Source organism: Peromyscus maniculatus, chromosome X (genome assembly GCF_049852395.1).
Source record: "Peromyscus maniculatus bairdii isolate BWxNUB_F1_BW_parent chromosome X, HU_Pman_BW_mat_3.1, whole genome shotgun sequence".
Classification (NCBI taxonomy): Eukaryota; Metazoa; Chordata; class Mammalia; order Rodentia; family Cricetidae; genus Peromyscus; species Peromyscus maniculatus.
Genome location: NC_134875.1, coordinates 56747042 through 56757767, shown reverse-complemented (window position 1 = coordinate 56757767; position 10726 = coordinate 56747042). Strand labels below are relative to the sequence as shown.

General features: G+C 38.5%; 1 pseudogene; it reads left to right on the top strand.

Moving 5' to 3' along the window:
• The first annotated feature begins 650 nt into the window (after positions 1-650).
• LOC102907792 (melanoma antigen preferentially expressed in tumors-like) lies at positions 651-4257 on the top strand (annotated as a pseudogene).
• Positions 4258-10726: the final 6469 nt, after the last annotated feature.

The window sequence follows — 10726 nt, the reverse complement described above, 5'->3', positions numbered from 1 at the left end:
TGACCTTCAGAGTCACTATTTCATTTTCAGATGAACACTTTTTAAATTTTCATGTGTGAGAGACAACATGAGGATTTAAATCTAACGTTTTTTTAGTCTATTTCATAAAATGTGTCCCTTCCTTGACCTTAAAGACATAATATTCTTAATTTGGGTTTATTTCAGGTATAATCTTTCTGCCTGTTGTTTTAGATCAACTGGAAGCCCCAAATCATCACCTTTTATGTGTATCTTTTAAATTTTTAACCTCTCTTCTCACCTGCCAGAAAGTATGGTTATGGTGATATGCTGGGGTTTCATTCTTTTACTTACAATTATTTTTTATGGCTTAGTATTTTCCATTTCCATAAAAATGAAGATACTTCTCCTTGTTGGTTTTGTATTCTTTGCAGAGGAAATATTAGCAGGTAGGTAGCTACATAATATTGACTTCTAACTGATTTCAAATGTCATTTTAACATATGTACATTATATATACTCATATATATATATATATATTTATATAAACAGATTGATATCTTGCCTGTGCCTGTAGTAGAAATCTCTATAAGACATTATCTGACTCACCATATATTTAGTCTATACACAGTTTTCTACATTGCTAGCACTGGGTCAGAACTGCCAAGTGTTTCTCACCCTGATGCAGATTCATGAAGATAGACCACAAGGACCCAAACACACTGTTAGACCTTGCTATGCAGAGTCTACTCAGTAATGAGCCTATAATAATCCAATCACTCAAGGAGATTCCAAGATTTACCACTGCCTTCTGGGATGGACATAAGAAGATACTGACAGCAATCGTGAAGATTTGGCCCTTTTTCTGTCTCCACATCAGAACATTAAGAATACATGAAACACACAATGAAGCCGGGCGGTGGTGGCACACGCCTTTAATCCCAGCACTCGGGAAGCAGAGCCAGGTGGATCTCTGTGAGTTCGAGGCCAGCCTGGGCTACCAAGTGAGTCCCAGGAAAGGCGCAAAGCTACACAGAGAAACCCTGTCTTGAAAAACCAAAAAAAAAAAAAAAAAAAAAAAAGAAAGAAAAAGAAAAAAGAAAGAAAGAAAGAAAAAGAAACACACAGTGAACTCTTAAAAGCCATGGTTGATAGTCTTCAGGTCCTTCCTGCCCTAAACTCTGCTCCTCGGTAAGAACCTGTATCTTAGTGACATGGTGAGACACCAAGAGGTTATTCTTCAACCTGTGGCAGTAGAGGAAAAAGATATAGCAGAGGTAGTTAATGGTGAATGCTGACAGTGGATGGGAGGTGTTTGGTCCAACTGTTGACGTTTTGTTGTTTTTAATTTTTTCCTCCTTTTATTAAAAATATATATTTTCTCATGTACTCTGATTATGGTTTCCCCTCCCTTTATTTCTCCTAGTTTCTCCCCACTTCCTTTCCCATATGAATCCACTCCCATTCTGTCTTATTAGAAAACAAACAAGCTTCTAAGGGATAAAAATAAAATAAAATAAAAAAAGATAGAACAAAAACTAATGTATCAGAATAGGACAAAAACAAATAGAAAGAAAGGAGCCCAAGAAAAGGCATGAGGAACAGATACAGAAGCAGAGACACACTAATTCGCAGTCAGGAATCCCATAAACACACAAAAATGGAAACCACACAAAAGACCTGAGGGTAAAAAGAAAAATAAATAAATATATTAATAAAATTAAATAAAAATAAAACATAAGATCTTTTTTTCTTAAAAAAATCCCTGATATAACATTGAGACAAGGAGCCTCCAAAGATGTCATTGGGTTTGTTGACCATCTACTGCTGGGCATGCAGCCTACCCATAAGAGTAGTTTGTTTCCGCTGGTGAGACTCCATTAGAAGAAATTAAATTTTCATTTGCAAGTGGTTATCAATTGGAGATAGGTTCTGTGTTATGGATAGGGGCATATGTCCACTTCTTTCAGCTCCAGGGCCCCACCTGGTGCAGACCCATGAAGGCCTTGTTCATGTTGCCTCAATCTCTGTGAGTTCATATGTGTGTGGATCATGTTGATTTAAAGGGCCTTGTTTTCTTGGTGTCCTCCATCCCCTCTGGATCTTAATCTCTTTTCACCTTCTCAGTTGAGGTTACTTAAAAGAATCGTGTGTGTTATAGAGGGTTTTAATTTTGTAACAGATGTGTGTGAAGATACTATTGATTGTTTCCATGATGATTCTATTACTTACAAGATAGAAGCACTGAAATGGGTGAGCATTAATAGAGAATACAGGACAGAAGTAATACTGGAAATGCTGTATTTGCATAAGAAAGTCTTGTTAGTAGTTATTATATGAAATGGAGCACAAGAGTTTTGTCCTTGTTATCATTATTTCTGTTGGATTAAAATATGCTACCTCTCATATTTGCTATCTCCTCTTTTCCCCACAGAGGCTCCAAACTGAAGATCCTGGATTTGAGGCAGGATCCTGATTGCAGGACCACATGTTTTCAAACCAGGACAAAATTTCCTTTCTGTTTTCAGTCTTGTTCTTACTCCCAAAGAGAAGGCCAACATAGCACTGTAAATTTAGTGTCTGAGGTGGAGTTGTCCAGATATCCCACTGAATTACTAGTGGACCTATCCCTCGATGGCACCTTGAGAGCAAGGGAATATTTGTCTTTGCTTCTGAGTAAAGTTGAACAGAGCTCAGGGTGCTTGCACCTCTGCTGTCGAGATTTGCAAATTGATAAACTGTCTGACTATAAAAATACCCTCAAACTTCTGGATCTGTTATGTATTGATCACCTGGCAGTTGGTCAGGCTTCTCTCAGTGATATTACAATCCTCTTGTCTCAGATGGTCTACCTGGACAGTCTTAGTCTGTCTAAAATCACCCTTAGATCTTTGAATGGGAAAATGTTCAAAAATTTCCTCACCCAACTTGAGCAAATGGGCAGCCTTCAGGAGCTCGGCTTGTCTTTCTTCTGCCTCACAAGTCGTCTACACAAATTGCTCAAGTGAGAGTTTGAGGGGAGGTGCCTGGTTTTCTGCACATGCTGTTGTTAAGACAAGAAAGGAACTAGTCTATGGCGTTCCTGAGGCTCTCTGGAATCTCTTGTGCCGTTCTCCTCAGCAGTAGCACTACAGGAAGTTTGAAACTGTCCAGTAGAGCACTTTATTTATAAGGAGGTAAAAGGGAGGGTTGCAAAAGTAAGTTGTAACTGTTTCTTTATTTAGCCAACTACATTCACACAATATAGGACAGATATATTAATGAAAAAACATAGACTTTCTCCAGGTATCTAGAGATGATCTGGAAGCCTTGAGGTAGAAGAAGGTAAAGATTTTATGCTGTAGTACTGACATATGTACTCATAAATGAACCCCATAATTCATAATGCCAGATCATTTTTGTTCATGTGTTATGCTTAAGGATCAGGTCGAGAATCTAGAGATTGTCATTTAGGGACATTCATTCACTTGGCTGTTATCCCTGACTCCATTCCACCAAATAGTAGAATTAGTTCCACGTGAATTATAAGTACCAACTAGGATATTTTTTTCACTCATTATTTCTCAGAACTGAGCATAATAATATATTGTACATGTTCTGAAGATTAAAAATCTGTGTCTAAGAGTGGAAAAGCATCTTTCTCAAAGCCACAAACTTATTAAATGATTTTAAAGCATACACTGTTAGCTCCTGTATATACAAAGAAATTTGTTCTAGGTTCTTAGATACAGTTCCCACCATCAATTCCTCATTCTTCAAAAATACTTTTCTGTTTTCTCACTCCAGAGTCCTCCCACCTGGTTTGGAATTCTTACATCTGCCATTCTGTGAGCTCTCTTACAGAGACTTCAGATTTCTGTCCCAATGTCCTCAGGCCTCCCACCTCAAGCTGCTGAATCTCAGTAACAATCCAATATCTTGGGAAGATTATGAGCCTTTCCAAACCCTTATGGAAAATGTCTCTGTTACCCTGCAGCATCTAAGATAAATCATTGTCTTATAACAGATTCTACAATAGCTTCTCTTACTCCAGCCCTAAGCCACTGTTTCTACCTCTGTGTGCTTAGTTTTGCTTCTAACCCCATTACAATGTCCATGCTCATGAGAATCCTGCAAAACTTAATACCACTGATGGAGCTGAAATATGTGATTTACCATATCCATGTACATTGCTATGAATGATAGTATTTCCAGGGCAGTTTAGATTGACAGAAGCTTGCCGATGTGCATGTGCAATTGAAGATGATGCTACAAGCAGCACAGCAGAGTGACATGAACTGGATCACCTTTTCAGAGTGAATTTCACAGTTCAACCAATTTTCAACACTGATATCTGCTATTTAAGCACCCAGTGTTCTTTCTTGAGGTCGATGGACTCCATATGTAAGACTTATATATTGTAGGAAATTTTGTCAGGAAATATAGATATGTAACTGACCTATTAAGATTAACCCTAACAAGAGAATGGAAGAGTTAAGAGTTCCTGAGGGTATTTTGTCCATTGTCATCATTATTTTTTGTACCAACTACCATGATATGGATCAGCAGGTCATAATAAATTATACCCCTTGTCCTGAGATCTACTTCTGGGTACTTGACACCAGACATGGCACTCTAACCTTTCCTGGATATGTTTTTGGAGGGCAGGTAGTTATTGAAACTGATGCTTTTATCCCCTGAGTTGTATTAAGCTTCTCTATTAAGATGTTTTCAGTTGCTTATAGGAAAGCATCTGGATTTAATAGTGAGAAAAAGAATCTGTGCCCATTACCCATTGAGTGGCTCAGTTTTTCTTTATTTCATACTCATTTACCAAGGATCGGTTTGTGATATTATTGTAGGCAGCAAGAATGAACAGACAAACAAGATAAGGTCCCTGTCTCAAGCCACTCAGAGGCTGAATGTTTCTGTGGTTTATCTATTCCTCCACCATTCATTAGTGCATAGAAGAAAGTTGTTTTACACTCTTGGGCCCGATTTATCTTCCTTGTTCTTGTTACATGGTCTGTTCAAAGTAAAGTGAACTCTATGATGTTGACTCTTGTCAACAGAATTCATGGATTCAATGTTACCATCTTGGAGGCTTTCTCAAACATCTGCTTGATGTTTGCCTTCTGTCATCTTGCAAAATGCCTGACATAATAGACTAGTAAGGAAGAGAACTTTGTTTCTCTGCTTTAGACGTTTCACCATGATTATTTAGTTGCACTGGTTTGGAACTTCAGCAAGGCAGAAGAACATGGTAAAGAGCTTGTGGCCGAGGGAGATCCTTCCAATTCATGAGGCCAGGAAGCAGAGAGAGCAGGAGCCTGAGTCTCTGTACAGCCTGCTCTAAAGTTTCTACCACCTGCCCTGGAGCCATTCTTGAAGTAACCTATTCAAAATTTTCACCCACCTGCCATGGAGCCATCATCTTGAGACCACCTTCTATCATATTAGCTTGGGAGACATTTAGGATCCATGGCATGACACAGCTGTTCTTCCTTCAGATACTTTCCTCCACACCTGGTTGTTCTGTCTTACTGCAAATCTCCATCTCCATCCTGGTATACATGATTCTGGTTGAGTTTCTTGCTGCTGCTTTTCCGCTATAGTTGCTTCATTTGTTGTGCTTTATCTTAACCAAACCTGTATACTGAGTCCTAAATATTTGGTCATTCCAAAATGTGATGTACCATAAACAGAAATGCCGTACTGTATATCCAAAAGACAGTAAGAAACAAAGTGCATAAAGTCAGTAATTAATAATTGTAATGTTGTTATATTGAAATGGTAACTAACATACTGAATTTCTTTGAAATTAGCACTTAGTTGCAATCACATGTTGAAATGGTAACATTACTGTCATTCAATAACTTAGTAACTAAAGAAATGAAAAAAATTATTTGTGTTTAGTATTACTGCAATCAAATGGACGGCATTTTAAAGATGTGGTAAGAAAGAAAAAGTGAACATAATGAGTTTATACTGCTTCTATTTTTAAAAGTTAACATACTGGATTTCAGAGCTACTCAGTAAAAGATAGTTAAGATTAATTGGATTTCAGGTCATTGGGATGGTACAGTAAGTACAATCATTGGGTTTGACCATGTGAATGTCATGGTGGAAAGAGAGAATGAATTTCCAAGGATTGGCCTCTGTCTTTCACATGCATTCCATGGAACTGATGCCTTGTACTCACACACATCACACACATCTCACACGCACATACACATGCACTCACACATACACAAATACACAATGCACACAGATAATAAAAGTAATAGTAATAAATTAAAATTAAACTGAATTTGTTTCATGATACCTGTTGAAATAACAAACAAGGACACCAATAAAAAGTTAACTTAGAAAGTAGTTAAAACCATTTACATTAATTCTGGTTTTGGTGATAAGAAATGACATTTGATTGTCAGGAAGAAAAAAATTGTAAAAACATAGTTCATGTATAAAGTTTCCCTTTGAACATAATATTTCATACTCTGAAGAAAAATGAAAATTTAGTGACTTATTTATATCTTCCATATTACTTACATAGACTGTAAAACCCATCAAAATGTCAGTGTAATAAGCAAATGTTTTATATTGTTTTCTTGTTAGCATTACATTATTTTTAGCATTTTATGTTAAATAAAATGTTATTAAAACTTAAGTTCACTTCTTTTTTTAACTTTATCTTTTGATTTTTCCCTCATCCTGATGTTGCATTTAGTATATTCTCTGCATATGAAAAGTTTTGTCACACAGCATTCACCCATGTTTGAAGTAGTGGCAGAGGCATGGGGTATTAGTTACAGACATCCTCAAGCCAAAATTGAGAACTAGAAAGGGACAAACGTTACCAGCTTCTATTAACCTTGAGTCCAAGAAGACAGATGCAGTTAAATTTGAAGGTCTGAGATGATTATTCATATTGAAGGTTTTCTTCTATCTTTAAGGTGCTACTCTTTAGTTATAAGGCTGTCTTCAGAGCCGTTCCTCCATTTTCTTAAATGGGAAGTAGATGTTAAAAGTGGAATTTTTCTACCAGATCATCTTGTATCAATTGATTATTGTAGATGATTTAAGAAATTGGGATCCTGATAAAAATTGTATGTTCTTAGGAAGTGTGGCTGATTATTAAAAAAAATAACCAATGAATTTGAAAGGGTAAGAAGGGATATTTGGGAGGGTTTGGAGGGAGAAAGGGGTAGGGGGAATGTTGTAATTATATTGTTGTGGAATATCTACCAGAAAAGGATGCTCAGACACAGATTTAAGCCAATGGAAAGTTTTTATTAGTTGGCCTGTGACTCCACTGGGTGTTTTGGATCCTAGTATAGCCCTAGGCCTTTCTCAGGGTGAGCTTTTAAACAAAAAAAACATATCTTGAGTTGACATTCTTCAGTTAATAAGAATGGTTAGCCAGAAGCAGAACTACTGAAGCCCAAAAGCAAGGTTAATACACTTAGAGACGTTCCCAGAACCATGGACTTTGATGGATTAGGTCTTTGTTTTAGTTTTGTCACGTGGTGCTGTCTGCATGCCTAGTTTCACAGCCTGAATGGTACTTCCACCATGGAGTCAGTTGTGCTGAGGTCTGTGGGCCTACCAAGGTCTGGGGCCCTGTTATATTCCTCACAGGTCTTAGTGAATGAGTCAAATCATGGACTGATCCTGCTATAACGAGGGTAGTTAGTCCTAAGGACCATTAATTTTACTGAATTCTACAGAACTGGCCATCTAGTTTAAGATGCAGGGATTGCTATTAATCCAATCAGAATGATAATTAAAGGTCCATCCAGTGCTGATAGCAGAGTAGTTAGCCGGGGGACGGGGTAAGAAGACAGATGCTGGTATCAATTATCTGATCTATGTCTTTGTCTCTTTTTCCTTTTTTAGTTTTTTTTGTTGTTGTTTTGATTTTTCTTTTACTTTTTCTTTTCTTTTTTTTCTTTTTTTTTTTTTTTTGGTTTTTTCGAGACAGGGTTTTTCTGTGTAGCTTTGCGCCTTTCCTGGAACTCGGTAGCCCAGGCTGGCCTCGAACTCACAGAGATCCACCTGGCTCTGCCTCCCGAGTGCTGGGATTAAAGGCGTGCGCCAGTGCCGCCACCGCCACCACCACCACCCAGCTGATTTTTCTTTATTTAACCATGGCAAGACTTTTATAAAAGTTATTCTTGAACAATTAGAATAGAAACAACAGGTTTTCCCCTGTTGCAAAAATGGATTGCATAGATGGATTGACTCACCTCCACCACAGGAGGCTGAAGAATGCAGCTTTCTGGTCCAAGACAGTGTACAAATTTCTCTAGAGGAATCAGACTCATGAGAATCAGAGGTCTTTTTGGTCAGTGTTGGACAGAAGGGAAATTCATTCTATCCTGGCTGCATTGTCTGTCAGCCATTCACCTGCCCAGCCCAGTGGCAGTTTCTCTCCTTTTTTTCAGAGAATGGTGGGTTTTGATTTTTTTCAGTTATATGGATCTTTGGTTGAAAAGTAGGCATAAATCATGAAAGAGGAAAGAGTAAAACTTCTTTTCTTTCCAGGCATAGCCCAGGGAACTTTCCCCTTCCCTGGGGCTACTTGGAACAAGCCAGGGAAATGCACACCTTGGGGAACTATGTTCCCTTCCCTGTGTGCAGTTTGCTTAGAGGTTATAAGGCCCTGAATGAGAGGCTTGACCCCTCCCCAACTCCACACAGGACCTGGACCATGAGTGGGAGTTAAGACACAAAACAACCAAGAGCTCCAGAGTCAGACAGCAGAAGTTTTTTTGTTGTTTTGGTTGAAGTCTGGGTTTGGTTTCTCTGGGTAATCTGGCAGAGCCAAAAGGATTCAGATTCCCAACAGGAATGACACAGGTCTAAAGCTGAGGGTAGGGGGTGTGTCTTCCACCAGAGAAAGCCATTGGTCAATACAGGGAAACAGAACCGACAGAAATACATAGAAAGACACACAGTAAAGACAACCAGGGATGCCCACCACACATTCATGCACCTGAAGGAGACAGGATGAATTTTGTGATATTTCAAATGGATCCTGGTGACTGAATCACTGGCTGCATTTGACCTCTCCTATGTGTCCAAACAGAAGGTGCCTTAATCAGACTTACCTCCAGAGGTGACAGACCAGGTGAATTAAAAAAACAAAACAACAACAACAACAACAACAAAAAAACACAGGAACAAAACAATCAGGAAATCTGGGACACTATAAAAAGATAATACCTCTGAATAGTATTATAAAGGAAGGAGAAGAAACCATGGTCAAGGCACAGAAAATATTTTCCACAAAAGCATAAAAGAAAAATTCTCAAATCTAAACAAAGATGTCATCTCCAGACTGTTTAAAAGTATAAAGTCTACAATTTCTCCTGAGAATCAAGGCAATCTCTTAAATGTAATTTTCTATTAAAAAAAACCCCACAAATTACATACTTCCAACATACAATAACAGACTATCTATTACCATTCCAAAAGGGAGGAATAAGGGCCATAGTGAGGAAATGCTGGACCAAAGCAAGACCAAAACCCACCAAGACAAACTCCAAAGCCTGTAACACCATGTCTGATGTTAAAGTACTTAGATGCTTCCACACTTCCAGCTTTTCTAACCACTAAACACTTCTCTCTCTTGGGTTGGATCCATTCCAGCCTTCCCCAGCAGAAATCTCACAGCTCTGGAATCAACAACATCTTTGGGTCTCAAACACAACCCAGCCTTTACCTTCACAGCTTCACATAATGGTCTCTTCAGGTCGCCATATCGCTCTGTATAAATAAAATGCTGATTGGCCAGTAGCCAGGTAGGAAATATAGGCAGGACAAGCAGAGAAGAGAATTGTGGGAACAGGAAGGCTGGGAGAGAGACACCAGCCTGCCATCCAGGGAGCAACAGGTAAAGGCAACAGGTAAAGCCATGGAACACGTGGAGACATATAGATTAACAGAAATGGGCTGAGTTTAAGTGTAAGAGCTAGTCAGTGGTAGGCCTGAGCTAATGGCCAAGCAGTTTAATTAATATAAGCTTCTAAGTGATTATTTTATAAGTGGTTGCTGGGTCCGTGGGACTGAGCAAGACCGGAAAAAATTTCAGCTACAGTCCCTGCCACACATATCTGGCCTCAGCAGCTTTTTTAACTTCAGAGGAAGATTCTACAATCCTTTACTTCTGTATCCTTCGGGACTCTAAAGGTAGAATGACATGACCAATGCTGCCAAGTTCTAGGGCCTGATTTGGATGTAAAAGGCCCCGTTCCTTGAACTACATTTGTATAAGCTTTGATTTATTTATTCTGTCCTCTGTTGAATTCAGTTTTCATTTGCTTTTGGAGCAGATGATTCCTTTGACATTTCCTTTTTACAAGTTGGAAGCTTAGCTCAGTGGGGGGTCTTGCTCTCGGGGTAGCCCTTCCTTTATTTCATTTCCTATCAGACCTTTATTAAAACTTTTCATCTCTTTGAGCACAAGACTTGGCTTCGGCATTAAATTCCCTGGTGTTCTTTTTTTATCTGCAATTGTACACTTTATATTTCTTTCTGCCTTGCTTGTTCTTTTTCATTGTAAATCTGCATAAGAGTGATCACTAATAACCACACAATACAGTCAATATGAGGCCTTCTTGAAATTTCCTCTGCCCACAAAATTAGTTCAGAAGCTCTTCCATTTTTAGTCTCAGGCAGTCTCTAAGAGAAAGGCCAGGGAAAGCAAGCAAACAAGAAAACCCAGCCACATTCTTAGCCAAAATATCACAAGAATGGCCTCTAACTCAATTGCTAATATTATTGC